The sequence below is a fragment of the Dreissena polymorpha genome, chromosome 13, assembly GCF_020536995.1.
Source record: "Dreissena polymorpha isolate Duluth1 chromosome 13, UMN_Dpol_1.0, whole genome shotgun sequence".
In the NCBI taxonomy this organism is placed as follows: domain Eukaryota; kingdom Metazoa; phylum Mollusca; class Bivalvia; order Myida; family Dreissenidae; genus Dreissena; species Dreissena polymorpha.
Genome location: NC_068367.1, coordinates 37,498,297 through 37,519,776, shown reverse-complemented (window position 1 = coordinate 37,519,776; position 21,480 = coordinate 37,498,297). Strand labels below are relative to the sequence as shown.

General features: G+C 35.5%; 1 protein-coding gene and 1 long non-coding RNA gene across 3 annotated transcripts in view; both read right to left on the bottom strand.

Annotated features, from left to right (window-relative positions):
• LOC127854964 (uncharacterized) overlaps positions 1-21,480 on the bottom strand; it is a 222,834-nt gene that overhangs the window by 115,935 nt on the left and 85,419 nt on the right. The window lies entirely within an intron of this gene.
• On the bottom strand, positions 15,280-16,791 carry LOC127854966 (uncharacterized). Its single transcript, XR_008037256.1, has 2 exons — positions 15,759-16,791; positions 15,280-15,424 (listed from the first exon to the last, which is right to left on the bottom strand). It is a non-coding gene; the product is annotated as an uncharacterized LOC127854966 (long non-coding RNA).

The following is a 21,480-nucleotide window of genomic DNA, read 5'->3' as shown; positions in this document are numbered from 1 at the left end:
CATCTGATGAACACCCAATGCAGAGCTGTGCATTTGTATTTTAAACATATAACAAACATCCAATGCACAGCTGTGCATTTCTATTTTAAAAATCTGATTATCACACAATGCACAGCTGTGCATTTCTATTTTAAACTTCTGCCGAACATCCGATGCGCAGCTATGCATTTCTGTTTTAAATATCTGATGAACACCCAATGCACAGCTGTGCATATCTATTTTAAACATCTGACGAACATACACTGCGCAGCTGTGCATTTCTATTTTAAGAATCTGTAAACACCCAATGCTCAGCTGTGCATTTGTATTTATAACATCTGACGAACATCCAATGCACAGCTGTGCATTTGTATTTTAAACATCTGATTAACTTCCGATGCACAGCTGTGCATTTCTGTTTTAAACATCTGATGAACACCCAATGCACAGCTGTGCATTTGTATTTTAAACATCTGACGAACACCAAATGCACAGCTTTGCGTTTCTATTTTAACATCTGACGAACATCAAATGCACAGCTATGCATTTATATATTAAACATCTGATGAACACCCAATGAACAGCTGTGTATTTAAATTGTAAACATCTGACGAACACCTAATGCACAGCTATGCATTTCTATTTTAAACATCTGACGAACACTTAATGCACAGCTGTGCATTTGTATTTTAAACATCTGACGAACACCCAATGCACAACTTTGCGTTTCTATTTTAACATCTGACGAACACCCAATGCAGAGCTATGCATTTATATATTAAACATCTGATGAACATCCAATGAACAGCTGTGCATTTAAATTGCAAACATCTGACGAACACCTAATGCGCAGATGTGCATGTCTATTTCAAACATCTGACGAACACCCAATGCACAGCTGTGCATTTCTATTTTAAAGATCTGATGAACTACCAAAGCACAGCTGTGCTTTTTTATTTTAAGCATCTGATTAACAACCAATGCACTGCTGTTCATTTCTATTTTGAACATCTGCCGAACACCCGATGCGCTGCTATGCATTCTTATCTTAAACGTCTCATGAACACCCAATGCACAGCTGTGCATTTAAATTTAAACCACATGACGAACACCCAATGCACAGTTTTTCGTTTCTATTTTAACATCTGACGGGCACCCAATACACAGCTATGTATTTCTATTTTAAAAATCTGATGAACACCCTATGCATAGCTGTGCATTTCTATTTTAAACATCTGACGAACACCCAATGCACAGCTATGCATTTATATATTAAACATCTGATGTACATCCAATGAACAGCTGTGCATTTGTATTTTAAACATCTGACGAACACCCAATGCACAGCTATGTATTTATTTATTAAACATCTGTTGAACACCCAATGCACAGCTGTGCATTTAAATTGTAAGTATCTGACGAACACCTAATGCACAGCTATGCATTTTTAATTTAAACATCTGACGAACACCAAATGCACAGCTGTGCATTTGTATTTTAAACATCCGACGAACATCCAATGCACAGCTGTGCATTTCTATTTTAAACATCTGATTAATACCCAATGCACAGCTGTGCATTTCTATTTTAAACACCTGCCAAACACCATATGGTGCATTTCTTTTTTAAACATCTGAAGAACACTTAATGCACAGCTATGCATTTATATATTAAACATCTGACGAACACACAATGCACAGCTATGCATTTATATATTAAACATCTGATGAACACCCAATGCACAGCTGTGCATTTGTATTTTAAACATCTGACGAACATCCAATGCACAGCTGTGCATTTCTATTTTAAACATCTGATTAACACCCAATGCACAGCTGTGCATTTCTATTTTAAACATCTGCCGAACACCCTATGCATAGCTGTGCATTTCTATTTTAAACATCTGACGACCACCTAATGCACAGCTATGCATTTATACATTAAACATCTGACGAACACACAATGCACAGCTATGCATTTGTATATTAAACATCTGATGAACACCCAATGCACAGCTGTGCATTTAAATTGTAAACATCTGACGAACACCTAAAGCACAGCTATGCATTTCTAATTTAAACATCTGACGAACACACCCAATGCACAGCAGTGCATTTCTTTTTTAAACATCTGATGAACACCCAATGCACAGCTGTGCATTTGTATTTTAAGCATCTGACGAACATCCAATGCACAGTTGTGCATTTCTATTTTAAACATGTGATTAACACCCAATGCACAGCTGTGTATTTCTAATTTAAACATCTGATTAACAGCTAACATCTAACAGCCAACTTCACATACCTGAGGATTGATGTCGCACGGAACGATAAACGGCGCAAATCCTATTGACGATATTTGTCGCAACGTTAACGATAAATGTCGCAAATATTCATCTGCCGATATATGTCGAAACATTAATGATAATTGTCGCATACCTTTGTTAGTCATTTTAAAAATGACTTAAACTCTAAGGTTAGATCTAGATTACCCGACGAGGTTTTTAGGCCGACTTCCACAAGAATGGTCAGTTTTTAGTTAGTATTGTCCTAAATGGTCAGTTGTGGTCATTATTGTCCTTAATTGTCAACTGCGGTGAAGATCGACCGAAGCGGTCAAATTTATTCATTTTCGACCATAAACGTTAAGTTGCAGTCAAAAATGACAAAAATCCTTGTATTAAATTGGTCGGAAATCGGAAAAGCGAGGTGTCCGTAAGTTTTTGCTTTGGACTTACGGCCGTTTCGACTGGTTATATAATGTCAGTCTTACAGAAACCGTCTAAGTAGAATATGTGAAATCCTCGGAATTTCTGCTGGAGAATGATAAAATCATCGATCCAGGATCGCACCGGTACATCTGGTCCCAACCTCTTTGCACAGCTTTGTGGCTAATAATGGACACGGCATGGGAAAATACCTTTCTATGAAAACTGCCAGGAATTACGGGTTCTCTTCTTATGTGCGCTAACCTCGTGAGATTTGATATATTATTGTTAATATTGTTCTAAAACTAAGCCCTTTGTCAAGATACTCTCTTCAACGATTTTATAAGTATGACACCTCCTTTGCGGTTGTTTCGATGTCCTAGTCGGTTCGGTGACGTAACCGTATCGCCCATCAGTGTTCGAAAGATTATCGCAATATCTGGCAGTGGACTGGTCCATGCGATTCGTCAACTTATTAGGCATTCCTCGTGAGTAAATGCAGGGCTATATCTGCGTTAAGCTACTGTATGCGGCTGGAACACGGTATATGGAATTTGGTATAGACGGCAACGGCGGAATTTAGTTTTCAACTGCAGCAATGGATATACATAAAACATAATAACTGAATACACAATATGTGTTACCCTTGTATTTTATCAAAATTAACATGAAAGTATGTATTTGATCATATAAATTAAATGTGTTCGCAAAAACTACTTATTATATAACCAATTACTTTTACGGCATTTCATAACATGATGTTTTTGGAAATTAATTAAACAGTGTTTGTTGTTTCATCAATACTACAATAACTAAATTTCCGAACGCATCATGTTATGAGATGCCGTAAAATTATTTGGTTATATCAAATTATGTAGTTTTTGCGAACATAAGTATATATATCATTAGTCATTTTAATCCAACATTCTTTAAAAGAGTTTTATTTGGCTACAAAATCAATTACTTACCAATCGAATTGCTTAATTTTTGGTGAAATGACGTGGTCAACATAAAAATGACCTCACGATAGTAAACAACTTTTAGATCTATAAGTATAAGCATTTGTAAGGTCAATTAACAGGATGCAGAATCAATGGGGTTTTCGGGGGTTTACATACGGGCTGGACAAATGTAATCACACCGTTAAGATCTTTATTTTGCAAATATCTCAAGTAATTGAAATACATTTGCAAACATCTATAGTGCATGAAAGACAGTTTTTCTCGCTTTTTGTGCCGATACCTTAAGGTATAAGAATAAATCTTTTAATACGTCATAAATCAGTGACACAATTTCACGTTGCATGAAGCTTAACGTGTACAATGAATGCAGCAAAAATTGAATTTTTAACAAGAATACATTCTTATTAAATAAAGTGATTTTGATATATTTCTCATTGCCATAAGCAGCATTAAAATCTGTCTTTTATGCACTTGTTAAAATTCTTAAGAAAAGTTGTTCAAAAATGTTATTTGAAATAAAGCACCATTTACCGTCGTGTATAAATCCAATAAAGTTAAAAGATGGGACCCCAAAAATTCACGTGATCCTGCACTCTGTTAAGATGTATTTTATTTTGTTTAAAAGCATGTGAAAGAAACGATTTGACACGAGTTGTCATTTTATACCATATTTTATTAAACTCGTCCAGGAAATTAGTTAGTAGCACATTATCTGAACTCGTTCAATACAAAATGGTATTTCGTGTTGCTGTCATTTAATGTTACAGTTTTGTCACATCTTACAAACTTTGGCCAATCTTGATAACAGCAATCAAGTAAGCACATGAGAATCAATAATTGTTATTCGAGCCAAGAATTATAAAAAATTATTGGGTCAACTTTGACCACAACTGACCATTTCGGACAATACTAACCGCAAGTGACAATTAAAGTAGATACTGATCACAACTGACCATTTTGGACAATACTAATTAAAAACTTACCATTTTGGTGGAAGTCGGCCCATAGAACCTCATCGGGTAATCTAGATCTAATCTTAAAGTTTTAGTCATTGTACTTCAACTTATCATTTTAAACATGACTTACAATGGTATGCGACATGTATCGTTAATATCGGCAGTTTTAATATTTTGCGACATATTTCGTTAAAATTGCGACATATATCGTCAGGAGGATTTGCGACATTTATCGTTCCTTGCGACATTTATCGTCAACGTTGAGACAACTCTCGTAGCTTGCGACATATAACGACGATGCGACATTTAACGGCGCTACACTGTAACCAACACAATAATTGGATGAGGGGTGTATATGTAAGTTCATATAATTCCTGAATAACTAAAAGACAAGTAAAATCTATTTCCAGACTGTCCGCAATTTATCACACCAAAGTATGCAGCCGTTGAAGGAGAATCTATCTATGTCGGGTCTACTCGAACTCTGAAATGTGATAATAACTACAAGCCTGTGAATGAAAGCAAGATAACAAGCGTTTGTGATAACGGCATGTGGTCGAGCATAACCAGATGTGTTCCAGGTATGAGAAATATTAAACAATGTATAGCTATACACTTTTCAAACCGGTTAACTTTTACAAGTTACGTTGTGTAAACAGTGTCTTTTGACAGTCGCGGTATTACTGACTATAGGTTCATATTAAATTTATACCGTGATTCCCATTATTTGCCTCACTAAGTAAATATCTAACTTAATATTTTGAATCGAAACAACATTAAATGCAAAATTAAAGGTACGTGATCTTTGTGGGCAATGAATATATGAATATAGTATATACGTGATTACGCTATACTTTATCGATACTCGAATATTTGTGTTTTAGATAAGTGGGAGTACCGTGCGTTTGAGTTTAACCAATCCATCTACGTGTTCACTAATCAGTCAGACACCTTTGCGAAGGCTGTGGTAAGTCGGACGGAGAGAGAGAGAGAGAGAGAGAGAGAGAGAGAGAGAGAGAGAGAGAGAGAGAGACAGAGACAGAGAGAGAGAAAGAGAGAGATATATATATATATAAAGAGAGAGAGAGAGAGAGAGAGAGAGAGAGAGAGAGAGAGAGAGAGAGAGAGAGAGAGAGAGAGAGAGATAGTAGAGAGAGAGAGAGAGAGACAGAGAGAGAGACAGAGAGAGAGACAGAGAGACATAGACAGAGACAGAGAGAGAAGAGAGAGAGAGAGAGAGAGAGAGAGAGACGAAGAGAGACGCTTCTCGGAGATCGCTAGAATCTCGTTAGATAAGCTGCGCTCTCTCTAGATCTCTCTCTCGCTCTCGAGATTCTCGAGATAATCTCACGAGAGACTAGCTCTCTTCTACTCTCTCTACTAAGAGCAGAGAGATCTCTAGCGATAGAGTATAGAGACAACAGCAGACACGACAGACATACATACAGACACTCCCACAGACATACAGACAGAACAGACAGACATACAGACAGACAGACAGACAGACAGACAGACAGACAGAGACAGAGAGAGAGCCCGAGAGACAGAGAGACAGAGAGAGAGACAGAGAGAGAGACAGAGCGACAGAGAGAGAGAGTACCATTCACGTCAAGGTTTTATTTCAAATTTATTTTAATAGGCGTTTTGTAAGGAGGGCGATGGTCACGTGGTCACAATCGATGACGAGACAGAACAACACTGGGTGAAAACAACAGCGCCAATCGTAAATGGTATTTGCGGTTTAAGCTTATGTATATATTCAATGTACACATGGTTATATCGAAGTCAAAATGGCATCAAATAACAAGGATTATCAAATTGTATTTATTTATTTTTTAACTCAGTACTCGAATGGTTGAGGTGGTTGTTAACAGCTTACATGAACATTTAATGGTAACGTATGCCTGTAACATCAACACACAAACCGTGTGTCAAAATGTCAGAATTCAATGCTATATACCATAAAGAACACAGTTAATAATGTAATACATGCATGCGTAACTATTGTTGCCATGTCCGTATAAAATAGGCAATGAAATGATGTGTTGATACACAAGTTTAGTTCAGTGATGACAGGTTTAGTTTGACGAATAGCGTTTCTACAGTTATCAATGCCTCATTTAAGTACAGCAGTTATACTGTCTTTACAGTATATTAGCAGAACTGTGTGATATTAAAAAGAAAAAAAACGTATCTGGAATTGAAACATAGAATGGATATTACACTCAACATCTTGATTGTATTTAATATTGTAGCTCTGGACGATTTCTGGTTAGGCATAACAGAAACAGAGGTCCCTAACAAATTTACGAGGATTCATGATGAAGCAAACCTGTCTTATTATAATTGGGCAAGCGGTCAACCTAACAACGCCGGCGGAGATCAGAGGTGTGTTGATGTCTTAAGAGGTTCGCAATGGGCCTGGAATGACGCGTTCTGCACAGATATTCGTTTCATAGTCTGTGAAGTGCCCAACTGACTACCTATTGTTTGTTTACCAGTATGATGTATTTAGCATGTCTAAAATTGCGGTCCGATCTTTGCATGCGGCGGTTTTTGTATACACAAGAAAATATATAATTAAATATACTGATGTAAATTTTACTGGCACATAAACAAATAGGATTTAAAATATGTATACCATGTACTTACATAGATTTTTTCTTTGATTTGCTAATTATTTGAAGATGTAACATATTTTAACCATCTTTACTCACGTATTTATTATAGTAGGCATTACAAGTATATTCCATACATACCTATAATTTGGGAAGCTCTTTGAAACTACTATGCTCATTCACCTAAAACAATGCAGTGAAACAGCAAAACTTTTCGAATATTAATTACCTGTAAATTCAACAGTCAAAGCCAAAATCAGCATATAAACTGTCAACAACATCCAATAGTCTATTGGAAGACTAGTTATAAATGGACCGGGCTCTGTGGAAAACCCTTTTTCACAGAGCACGGCCAAAATCTATTTAATTTACTCAACAAATTGGATTCCAATAGCATTGAGAAACATATTCAAGTAAAAATGGCTTAACTGTCGAAATAATCTCGATCAACAGTACATATGCGTGGCTATGAAATCATGAGTTATCGAAACAATTAAGTACTAAACAACGATTTATGACGAAGTATAGCATTTTGTTTACAACAGCATCTTAATGTTAAGTCTTTAATTTGTAAGTTTATGCAGACGAACAATATTTATCTATACTCTTCCGATAACGCGCATGTTTCCGCGCGTACCAAAGGCATCCTCATTTATTTATCATACAATGTACTTAAACAATCTTGCATAATTTTTAGCAAATGACTTACAATTCATAGATACGGATCAAATATGAGAAATGATTTTAATCGAAAATAAAGAGAATATAGCCATCATAAATAAACTGTTTTTTTCATAATAGTTATTCATTTAAAAAAAGGTATGCTGCAGCCCTTAATTCTCCATTGATAACTTCAAAACGAAAAGCTCCTCCCATAATTATTGCATAATTATCGACTGTTGTCCTTTGTTGTTGTTCAAATTATGAGTAAAGTTTAAACCTATTTACTTAAGCTCGATTGCACAAAAAGCCTTAGGCTTATTTGAAACGTTACTCGAGTCCGTTTCCTCGGACTAAAACCTGTACTTGTTGTATATGGGAGAAATCTAAAGAAATCTACCACTGTGCGAACCCGTCATCTCCCGATCGCTAGGCGGACACAATATCCACCACATCATTGAAATGTTTATCTCATTAAATCAACATAAATTGCATTCCTTTAAAAAGAGCGCCGGTATTTATGCTCACCCGTGTTTCACCCATCACATTAATTTTAGTTTTACGATATAGGAAGATACTTTTCAATACTTTTCAATACCAATAGTCAACAAGCAACAGTGTCAAAGGTTTAAAGCGCAGTTCAGCATTAGATTGTCTATTTAAAAATAGCACTGAATGCGTGTGTTTCAAATAATTTATTTTGACCGCTTTTTTAAACGACTACATCAAGGTACACATGTACATTGAAAGCGTGAAAACGGGGAATAGGATCTGCTTTAATTAATTCAGTTTAACAGAATAAAGACGCAACGCCCCTTCTAGCAAGAAAACATAAAACTTTTTAAAATTATCTCCAACAGTAAAAGTGGTAAAGCTGGCCAAACGCTTTAACTACGTGACATAAATGAAACAACGCAAGCAATTTTGTAAGAAGAAATAGACCCGACACTTTTATTTAAAAAAGGAACGTAAGAAGTTTAGCCTTGCATGAGGTTTAGGCAGAATAATTACCGCTTTTACCGTTGATAGGTAATAAAGATTGCATTAAAATGCGTTACAGTTTATTGTTTAAATGATTTTTTTTTTGATACACAACATTATTTTCCTGGACTGGTGTGTTTGAATGGTTTGTTATGTTAATCATAACTTTTATGAACAGATAATTATTCTACTACATGATTTCCCTACGCACGTGTTCGTGTATTTTTATATGGGTGCATGTGTGAGCTAATAACATAGTGGAACATGATTTTTTTTAATATGTGTATATGCATGCATATTTTATAGTTGATGTATTGCACGGTTTGTATTATGGTCAAATATAATTCGCTAAACATCTGTTTATGTATTATTATTTAGATTGCGGATTCAATTGACTAGTTTCTTTGTGGAAAAATATTTTCGTAACCAGGTGTGTATGTTTGTCAAGAATTGTGGAATTAATCACATATTTTCAAATGTGTATACTATGATTTCCTTACACAGTTTTATACATGAATGTATGATTTTATGTTGACTATGGCTTCAATTAATCGTTTTATTGTAATGTAACGTGAGTTTCCTTGACCGGTGTACACGTATATTTATATATGGATCAATAAGGTGTAGAACAATATCCGTAGACATACGAATGGGTATGTTTATTTTTATGAAATTTTGATTAGCGTTATATTACTCTAAGTTTGCGGATACTCTAAGTTTTCGGACACCCTCTTTTTGGGCCAAAATAATTAGTTTTCGTGACTTGTTTTTTTCGGTCATGCTTTTTTGTCTATCATTTATGACTCTAAATTTACGGACAGTATATTTTACAGCGCTATTTAACAGATTTCGGCACTGTATACCCTTATCTTGTAATTCTTTGATCATGGATGTTTACAAACAGATAAAGGTAATAAAACCTGGGAGACACGTGCCTGAGGGCATTGGACCATAACATTTGCGTAATTGGGTAAAAAGCGGTAGGAACCAATCGCTTCACCCAACAGCATTTTAAATTATATCTTTCTATTAAGGAAGTAGTATGTTTAAGTTCTGTATCATTTCAGGCAAGAGTTACCAAAGCTATGAAGATGTATTAATTTCAAAGTATAAACACTATTGTGCATTGAGTGATTGATTTTATTTTAATATAATTATTATTTTATTTTATATTTTTGTCTTTGTACTTTTTTAATATTATCCGTATCTAAATTTTTGGACATGAAAAAAATTAAGTGTTCGAAAATATAGGGTAAAAACGGTAAATAAATTTTTAAATATGTTTCAACGTGATTTCCATAAATACATGCATATTTAAGTTTTATATGTGGATTATGTATTTTTTTAACTGGTTATTTTGGGTAAATCATTATTTCCAATGACATTTGCAAGTGAATGTTTGTATATGAGGCGTGCTTTTTATAGAAACTGTTTTCATTCTAGTGTAACATGAGTTCTCTACATAGATGTGCATAAAGGTATTGAGTATATCTTTTATTGACTGATCATTGTGCGATAACATGACTTTCCTGGATATATGTACAGAACTTTTTGAATGTGTAGAATCTGGATAACCTTTATTGTCGTCATTGTGGTATAATATGCTTCGCTTATCCAGCGTACGTATGTTTGAACATGAGTTTATTCATTAAATAGCAATGACGTGTTTACATGTATAAATATTGCTCCTAAATGAGGACGCCTTTACCAACAGGGCGTCGCGTCTGCAATGCAGGCTTTACTTAAAAGTAAAGGTTAGCAGACGCTTTAAACTTCTCAAAAATTAAATCTCTCAAATTCTTACCCATAAAGATAACTGAACTGGCAGAATGCCTGTCGTGTGATTTCTATCATTTACACACAGTATTCTTCTGGTTAATATTTGATCAAAATTTGACAACTCTTGTTCAACTGTGAAAAGTACTTTTAATGTCTGAGATGTTTTTACTTTGTATGTCCCTCAGTCTGTTCTGGGGAACATATTGTTTTTGACCTGTCTGTTTGTTGGTTTGTTGGTTTGTTTGCGTCACACTTTAACATTGGCCATAACTTTTGCAATATTGAATATAGCAACTTGATATTTGGCATGTATGTGTATCTCATAGAGCTGCACATTTTGATTGGTAAAAGGTCTAGGTCAAGGTCATCTTTCAAGGTCAAAGTTCAAATATATGGGGGACATAGTGTTTCACAACCACATTTTGTTTTATATATATATTGTGTGTGAATAAATAGTATTATCATATAATTTGCTGTTGGCTCTGTTGCCCTTTTGCTCTTGCTGGTGTTATCATGACAAGGAAACAATGTTTACGCGACACGTGAAATCAAATTGAACTATTAAAGAGAAATGTTGACAGATATTAACTTAAAAGTTGTTACTGAAGACCTTCTAATATCATGGTACGTTTATATCGTATGTTTGTATCGAATCGAATACAATATCACCAAGTTTGTAAATATATTTAAACGGTACGTCATTCCTACTATTATTAAACTTACAAGTATTGTCGTGTGTCGATTAGCGTATACAAACAAAACAAAACACGGTATACAATCGATTGGTCATTGACGGCTTAGGTACTTCTTGTTAGTACAACGGTTAATCTTAAGTATTTTGCACGCTTAATTTACTAAAAAGTACCCCGGAGTATGAATGTGTAACTTTAAATGTATTGTACCCTCTCAGGTTACTTTGTTGTATTCTTAAAGTGATATTATGGGCATCTAACAGTTTATAGGTGTCTTTCGCAACCGTTGTTTATTTTTGGTGTTTTCCCTTCATATACACTTATATTTGTTAATGCAGCATCAGCATACTAAAACAATATTTCGGAAAGAGAAAAATAATGCATTTGAATTTCAACCGTACTTTTGTTTGACAACTGATCATGCATGTACGATTTTAACCTAAATTTAGTTTTAGTGCAGATTCTTTCATACGACACAAAGACACAATTTTGTTTAACGGATCATTTCGGCTTACACGACTGGGTGGGTCACGTAAGAATATCGAATATAAAATATATTTTTTATAAACAACTGGTAGCAAGATGAGTTACAGATAATTGGTCAGTAACCACTTTTTAACTTACTCTTTTGACCTGTTAATTCTTTTCAGCTCAATTCAACAGTGAAAAATGCCCATAATATCACTTTAAGAATACCAGCAGTACATTAAAGTAGTATTTGTGCCTACAACGACTGATTGAGATTTGTTTTAGACAGCTATATAATCGCATTATATACCGTTCGATTTCAAATTGACAAGATGAAAGGTTCAAATGCCGTTTATCCGTAATCTTTCTCAATAAACACCGACACTAACAGCATGATGACATTTATTGGTAAATGGTCGAATTAGAAACGAATTGAATTTAAATGCAGATTCGTAATTATATATCTGGTTATTGAATTAGTTGATTTATTACATGTACTTATATAAATAAAGTTTGCCAACATCATGCCTTTTTCGAGCAAGATGGACATCTAAGCTGTGTAATTGGGCTTTCTACATCATATCCGACAGCTTCTTCTAGAGATGTATTCCGTTCATATACGATACAGGGTACCGAATTCTTGTCAACATGAACTAGTGTAGTTGATATTTGTAGTTACTCATTATCAGAATGTTTCAGAAAACTGCAATGCTGTTGACCAGGTTTATATTTCTTGACAGAAGGGCGAAAAAACAATTTTCACAAATGGTGTTATAGAAAAAAAGAGTACATACACAGGGACCTATACGTCCCTGATACATGATCTTTAAACTAGAATAATAACACTCCTCAATGTTACAAATATCGGTTTGTTAATGAAAAATGTACCACTCGAAAACGGTTAGATCATTTAGCGTTTGAAACACTTTTAATCGACCATCTTGGAAGTACTCTTTGTTGTGAATAAAGCGATGACAGTACGCGGTAAGTGGTAAAATTCACAGGTTGAAGTAACGTACCCTGCATAGTATATGGGCCCAGGAGCCCAATATATTCAAATAAATATATAAAATCATGTTTATTGAGAGAAAAATTTGACGAAGAGCCATGAAAAAAACAACCCACCCTCTGATATTGGAATCATTACAAGGTCATTAACTAGAATTTATCATAGACCTGTCTTCGCGGGCCGCAAAAATGTTAAAAATAGTTTTAATCCAAAGCACCCCTTGGTCCTCTTATGGGTAATTGACCAACCTTCCAAAAATAAAAAAAAATACTTCAAGAAATCTTTCCAGCTGTTTACTCACAGTCGGTCGATAACCAAGCAATATTTCGAGTCCATTTGTCCATCCGAATAAATCTTGGATGTACTTTCAAACAACATTTTTGAGTTTTCTCCCCTTAATCGATTGCTTGCGTCCTATTCTTTTAAAACAACGAGGCATGTCATATAATGCATGCATATGCAACCACTTACCCCTATAAACTAATTTCAATACAATCAGAATGAGTAAGTATTTTTTCATTTATTTTCATTTGTCAAAGCGTCGTCGTTGTTGTTGTTGATTGGATGATGATCTGCCTGGCTCTGTCAGTGTAATTCACTGCTAAGCCGTGTTCAAGAGCAATGGCGACTTTCGTTTACAAGTAAATCAAATTTATGGTTAAAACAGTTGTTGCATAGAAAATATAAACTTTTGGAATTAGTAAGTGGTTGCATATGCATGCATTATGTGACATGCCTCGTTGTTTATAAAAGGAATAGGGCGCGAGCTATCATTAAACATGATTTTATATATTTATTTGAATATATTAGGCTCCTGGGCCCATATACTATCCAGGGTACTTTCACATGTGGTAAAATAATAATGATGTAATAGTTGCTCCTAAGAACGTGTATTTCACGAGGACCAGTCTTCGAATTAATAAACATGAGGAAATAGTGTCAGCGTTAGTATAGCATTAATACTGTTTACGTTTACTTCGTTGTATCAGAATTAGTATATACTATATATTATTATCGTCTCGTTCTGAGAACACACTGCCTTATGCATGTGCGTAAAGTGTCGTCACTTACTAGTCTATGCAGTCCGCACGGGGTCTGAGAACACACTGCTTTATGCATGTGCGTTAAGTGTCGTCACTTACTATTCTATGCAGTCCGCACGGGGATTCAGGGACGGCACTTTCCTCTTTTATGGAGTCTACCTCTTAAAAGAAGTCTCTTCTTAACAAAAGTTCAGTTTAAGCAGAAAGTGTTGTCTCTGATTGGCCTGTGCAGACAACACAGGCTACTCTGAGACGACACTTTACACAAATGCATTAAGCAAACTTTTCCCAGAACAAAATGCTCATAAGGTTTAAAGTTACGGCGTCTCAGTTGTAAGCTACTTAAACTTCACGCTTTTTGTGTGAAAAATGCCTTTTTAGGGGCTCAACATGAGAAAAATCCATGCTTGAGCGTGAAATAAATTGCATGTATAGCCTTCCGTTAACCGCAGTACTTTTATAGATACGCACTGTCTCAAATCGATTTCACTTTTCGGTGTCAATGTTCTTGTATTCTTAACACCACTGTTTCGGTTTAATTTCCCTGGCAAAAGTTAAAGCGTTTTTCTGAACTGTTTTTTTTTTCAAACAATTCGTGAGTTACTTTGTAGGTGATTTCCTTGTGTTGATAGATTTCAGATTGTCCGTTGGGTCTGACGACGATAAGGTTACGATGTAATAAATGTAAAAAAAACTATGAAACGAATACATCGTAAAATGTTAAAGCAATGAAACACCAACATATAGCTCAAAAAGATATCGCATCAAACAAAGATTAAAAGTGAAGTAGATCGTTTAAAAAAAAGATTGCCATTTTTACAAAAGGCGTATGTTTACAAGTGTGTTTGATTTCCTTGTGAAAAGCAAGCCTAGTGACTAATGCTAAATACAAACAAACACACGGATGTTTTTATGTGATACAGTCAATAATTTGGCATTTTCATGGTATTTTTGTCGGATTTTAGTTCTAGACATCGTATTAAAAACTTCAAGTGCATTTTGTTTAAAATTGTATATTTTTGGTTTGTTGGCCTTATTTATATTGTTAAAACTGTTTTGTATTTTTGTTGTTGTTACATTGGATATACACGTGCGTGTATTTCCTTTTATGTTCAGTTTATTATTTTCTATGTTACGATATGCCCACGATGGTTTCGAAACTGTTCACGTTTTTCTTGCGTATTATTGTTCTGTTTATTTCGTATTCGCAATAAATAAGTAACATATATCCTCCCTATATATGTTTGCCTATTTCTGTTTTCAGGCTTGTATTGATGTTTTCTTGCGCTCTATTTTGTTTCACTTACTAACTCGCACACACTTATCTTCGCACGCGCTGACATAATTACTCTTACGTATTCGCTAAGAGCTATTCTTAAATCCAACCGCAGCTCACATGCAATATACAAATGTGAATAACCAAAATAAACACAATTCTTTATTACATAGAAACAAACAAACATACATTCAAAAATTATATCCAATTCAAATACGCCTGCAATGTTGCCAAGTCAAGGCTGGTGTCTCCGTAGGCGCTCTTCTCGCTTCCGGTGTCGTTTTCTTCCGGGCTCTGTGTGGGATTAAGAAAAACGAGCAAATAAATAAAGTTTTCAAGAAGGAATGCCAATCAATAATAGTTAGATATATTTCGAATTATTTAACATAATAATGATAATAAATGATCATCAGGGTGGGTGGGGGGGAATAATATTGAACTAAAATTTGTTAAGTGGATGCACCATATTTATTCAAATATTTGTTAAGCTATGCATGTGAGTTATGGCGATGATATTTACCACGGCGTTTAATATAAACAATAAAAAATACGGTCTTATTATTAACCATATCACCATATTTAATTTACTTTATAATATACCTGGGAATATACATTTATTGTAACTTACCCGTGGAATAGCAAAATGCTCGGAGTCACGATTCCACGACGAGATTCGCTCCCTTGATATTGCCGACGTTTCCGGTGAAGCCGGTCTCCGCGTTTTTTCGTGCAGATTCTTCTGGCGTCTGCTAGTTCCGGCGGCAGTTTGCGACTCTGCAAGGGTCGCGCTTCTTGAGCCCTGTAGTGCGTTCAGTTACAGCGAACGTTCGCCAATGATCGTTCGTTTCCGATTTTGTCTTATTGAACGATAAGTTCGGCGCGAACGTTTCGAGATGGCGGCTCCCAGAAAATTGATTGCGATTTTGATGGAGGAAATCGCGAATAACAATACTGTATCATTGTATTAGAGGAAAGGTCGTCGGAAGACTAAATACCGACAATTTCATAATACAAAACTATAAATACCCGTATTCTTTTTTAGAATTAGACTTAAATAAAAGATATTTCAAAAATAATAAAACCTATAATAGTTTTATTATAATTATAAGTGGTGTGGATGCGATAGTGTTATTTTTCATTAGCGATCGAAATTTAGTGTAAGAGGTGCATTGAATCAGTTATAAAATAAAGCCCTAAAATAGCGCAATACATTACAATCTTCAAATGAAATTGTAACTTTCTTTTACATTGAATGAATTTTCGTTTCGTTTTCATTTAAGGAAAATATTAATAAATTTTAGCATTCAAATGGAAACAAACACATGCATATTTTGCGAATTGAACTGTCTTTGAATGTACATGTATATTGAAAACTCTTTTGTAGTGATAATGAGCGATAAAATTCTGGCATTTTATTATACCATAAATCTTAACATTTATTTTACCCAAGTATTTAATATCCATATTATGATCAAACGCGATTGCTTGTTTTCACGATGATGTTCCGAATATTGCAGCAACGCACTATATTTAAACGTTATATTTGCAGGTACCCGTTAAATACGTTAATTGTGTAGCAGTAAATTTCCACAATATTTTTAATGTATTGTTATTATTAAACACTTTTTTGTTATGTTTAAACAGAGACGTAGGTCTCTGGTTTAAACTGGCTAATATATATATATATGTATACTTAATAGTTCCTGTTCATCCATTTCGGACAAATGTACGTCTATTTTTTAAAATATGTTCAAATATTTTAATAAAGCAACTGTTAAGTTTTTGGCTGAACATGCCAAGAGATGACATGGAGGTATCATAAATCGTGTTTAATGACCAGACACCTGCGGTTTATGACCCCATACAGAGACATACAAGTATAGGTCCCTGGGTTTATGACACCCTGTTTTCTTGGTAATTGTCTGGACAGTATCCGATCATATTCAGATAATCGGTTTGTGATGAACAAAGGGGCAATTAAACACTGGGTGGTTAAAAATGCTGAAATAAAGAGTGTCAACATTGGTGTGAACAATTAAATAAAACATTTACATGTATCAAGAGGATTTAGTTAATCTGTAACAAGGTAAGTTTTTACAGACATATAGGTTCAAATCAGTTTATTTATGTTGATTACATAAAATCAATCAATTTGTTGTTTGTTTTCGTCCTTATTTTTGTTCGTTCATTGGATTCTATTTAATCTGAAAGAATTTCAATTTCTGAGTATTTTGGTGTTCTTAAAAAGGGTCGCGAATATGATTGAAACCTTATCACGATGCGGTTCATCAAACGCAAACAATAGCAGAATGGCCGCAGTGTTGACGGCCAAAATTGGAGCATGCGCAAACTTGACGTCATTATAGAAATCCCCAAAACCTTCTATACACTTTGTTTATAATTCAATTCATTCTATGTACTACAAAAAATAAAAGAAATATCGAAGTTACACTTTTTGTTTGTTTGTTTTTGTTTTTTATCGAGTGCACCGGGATTGTCTCCCATATGGCCATCGCCCCCAGAAAGACGTGTTAGTTGGTTACGGGGGATAGTGCAAGATACAGGAGACACCCCGTTCCAGAGGTGACCCTGGGTCTTTTAGTGCCCGGTGTATAGCACCTAGTACACTGCACCTCGGTTTAACGTCTCATGCGAAAGACGAGTTAGTAGGTCAGGTGCAGCGGGGGATCGAACCAGCGATCTCTGGATTGTGAAGCCAGTGTGTTACCACTAGACCACGGGTCCGCTACTCGAAGTTACACTGAACAACAACGACAACTTATATGTCCGCCATCTTGGTTTCGCTAGCGAACTACCTCCCGAGAGGGTTCGCTTCGGTTCGCGAACGTTCGCTGCGAACCGAGCGTTCAATAGCGAACGTTCGCGACCGTTCGCGAACTATAGCGAAAGTTCGCTGTAACTGAATGCACTACTGGACGCGCATCCTTTCGTCAGCGACGGCGTTGGTGAATCTGGCGGCCCTGTAAACGCGAGTCACCACAAGGTCATCGGCATCGTTGCATTCGTATGCGTCGACCTCCATTTTCGTGACTAAAGTTGGACAGCACATGCAGACGAACATCTTGAGGTCCACTTTCTTCGTATTCGAAAGTTTTTTCTTAATTTTATTTTTTAGTTTTACCATTTTACATTCCGGGTGTTGATGATGTAATGGGTTGGCTTACAATGCCGTGACGTTGCTAGGTGCGTTGTTTCTTTACTATAACGTAATAATGTAAACGTTATTGACGTTATGTGGTTTTCACTGGAATGACGTCACACAAATCCACATGTTTCTAGATGGCGGTTGTTTGTTGTTCAGTTTCGGCGTAAGAACTTAAGAAGTCCGATTTAAATGAACATTTATATATATTGATCTAAATTATTTGTATTTTTATAATTATAATTATACTAATTAATATTGGTATTATCATTATTATTTTTAATTATACAATTGTGGCACTGTATTACTAATATTGTATTATGAAAGTATTGTTTATTTATTCTTGTTTAATAAGCAGCATATTTGTAAATAAACTATAGTTAACATTCACAATAACAGTAGACTTCAAATACAAATGTATGCAAAATTATTTCTGGATTATCATGGCTGAATCGACTAATAAGTTATATGGGTCTATCATATATTGAACGAAAATGTTTACAATACAAAATATGTTAGGATTAGCATTTTTACAATGTTACATTAAGATTAACTCATATATATCGCCTCGAGAGAGATTATTTTTGGACGCACATAAATCCGTTTCGAACTAGGTCTATATATTGACTAAAAAACCATTCTGACCAAGTGTCATCAAGATTCATAGATATTGCCTCTAGTGTTGAAATAAGGTTTTACTAAGATTTACCTAGTTTTTGCACGCAAATAAAGAATCAAGGAAATATTTTTATGATTCATTTTCCTTCCTTTCCTGAGATTAACCTTTTACATTATAACAGTTCAGTATGAATCAATACGAGTTTCGTACTGTACATTATTTAATCATCAATGACACAGTCGGCTAATTTGTTTGTTCATATCGGCTCTACTTCGAACATAACAAAGTTATCGACTTGTCTTTGATACGATAGCACACAGTAACATTTGCAACACATGGCAAAAATGTACCTGGTATTACGATTATTACAAATCCTTGATATAGGAGACAAATTATGGCTTATTTACAGCTATTACTCTTTTAATGACGCTCACAAACTATTTAAAGATCTTTTCGACGTTTTTAACCGCTGCTTAATGATGTGACTTACTTTTAAAGAACATATTGAACAGCACTTGTGTCTCTTTTATGATAATTGAGTACGGTATTCGGATATATTTAATAACCATTATTATGTAATTGTAACTCTATGTATTGAAACCATATTCAACACTTAAACACAATTATGTACCAAGCGGCTGTCTGTTATGCTTCGCTTTGTAAACATTATAGATAACGAGAAGAGTTATTTACAAGGCAATTACAGGTACAATTTTCGCCGTTGACAACATTATTTATTTATTAAACCATGGGACGTGTTTGTTTTACGCACGTAGACAATAAACAGCCCCGTTACCAAAACAATATAAATATTGTATATAAATTAATCAAAACAAAGCTGTATTTAACCATTAACACTGACTTTCTGTGTTAGAATATCAACACACCATGTGCTTGCTGTTTGTGAATAGTAACATTTATAAATATTGTTTGGTGTAATGAAGACTATACAATTAGAACACTAATTTTAAATGTTGAGTATTTGTCTATAAAAGTGCTAAGGTTCCACGCGGTGTTTATGCATAAGCCATAGTTAACAATTGGACTTCAATTATTCAAATTGAAAGTATTTGCTTTGCTGGAAGCAATAAGTACCTGTTGATTTAATGGAGTGTTGGACAGACAGAAAGCCACGTACGAACTAGCTCAGCGTAATAATTGACATTTGTACTCCGGCTCTGAAGGTAATTCGCTAACTTTAGGCCCAGCTTACAAAAGAAGATAAATAAAACATAAACATGTATGTAAAACTTATATGAGAAACGGGTACGATCACACGGAAATTGAGCATCCGTCTCTGTCTCAAGCCGTCTCGACCCTGTTCGTCGACGAACTGCGAAAATCTTCCTCACTGAAATCTAAGTCATCACACAAGTCATTCTGCCATCATCAACCTCGCCCCATAGATCAGAACAACAAGTGCTGTGGCGACGGGCGAACGACGAACCGGCAGATGCGGGCACACTGGAAGCCGTAGGCGTAATCCTGCACGCAGGCGGTCTAGGTCATTGGTTCCCCCTTAAGTTACAAGGAGCAGCAGTGGAGTCTGGCAGATCCATAGACGACTGAGTAGACGTCTTTAAGAATGCACTGCTCGCTTACAGGTATGAGGAAAGGGCTAGAAAAGGTGTCCTAATAATTGCTCGCTCAAACCTTCCCAAGACTGCTTATCGCGGCTGGAAGGGGGCCCTACACCAGCAGTCGGGACAAAAAGAAAACAAATAGAACGAGAACAGTTCTTCTCACATTAGAAGTATTTTACGTGCGCAAACCTGTGCGCAGGTACGATACAGACATACCACACTAGAATAGCTCTGATATGGAACGAACTCGTCAGATACGGAATTGACATCGTAGACTTCCCAGTAAGCTCCCATTTATGGAAGGAAGGAAGCATCGTACTATGCTCAGCTCCTAAGCCTTTACCCAGAAGAAGTGAAAACAAACGTCTACGCAGACCTTCATACCGTCATTACCGAGTCCTTGGACACAATGGAGTGGGCCAATGCAACATGAATGGTCTTCTTTTGCCCCAAACATGCGCGAAGCAAGAACCGCTGATCACAAACACGATCTTCCGCCAACCAACCCGTAACTGAACGTCATGGATGCACCCTCGTTCAAAACACTGGTATCTTATTGACTATGTTTCCGTGAGAAAGAGGGATTTATACTAAAGCCACAGACACATACATATGAGCCGTGCTCTGTGAAAAGAGGTTTTAATGCATGTGCGTAAAGTGTCGTCCCAGATTGACCTGTGCAGTCCGCACAGGCTTATCAGGAAAGACACTTTCAGCTTTTATTACAATAATAGTTTGAAGAAAGTATATTCTAAGAAAAGTCCAATTAAGGCCGAAAGTGTCGTCCCTATTAGCCTGTAAGGACTGCACAGGCTAATCTGGGACGACACTTTACGCACATGCATCAAACCCCTTTTCCAGCTCACGGCCGATATGATACATACGAAACGAAAACATACTTAAGAAATGCTTTCACATGATTAATGGTTAAAACCGGCGATAAGAAGGTTTTTAAAAAACCACAAAAGTTTTCATTTTGCAACAA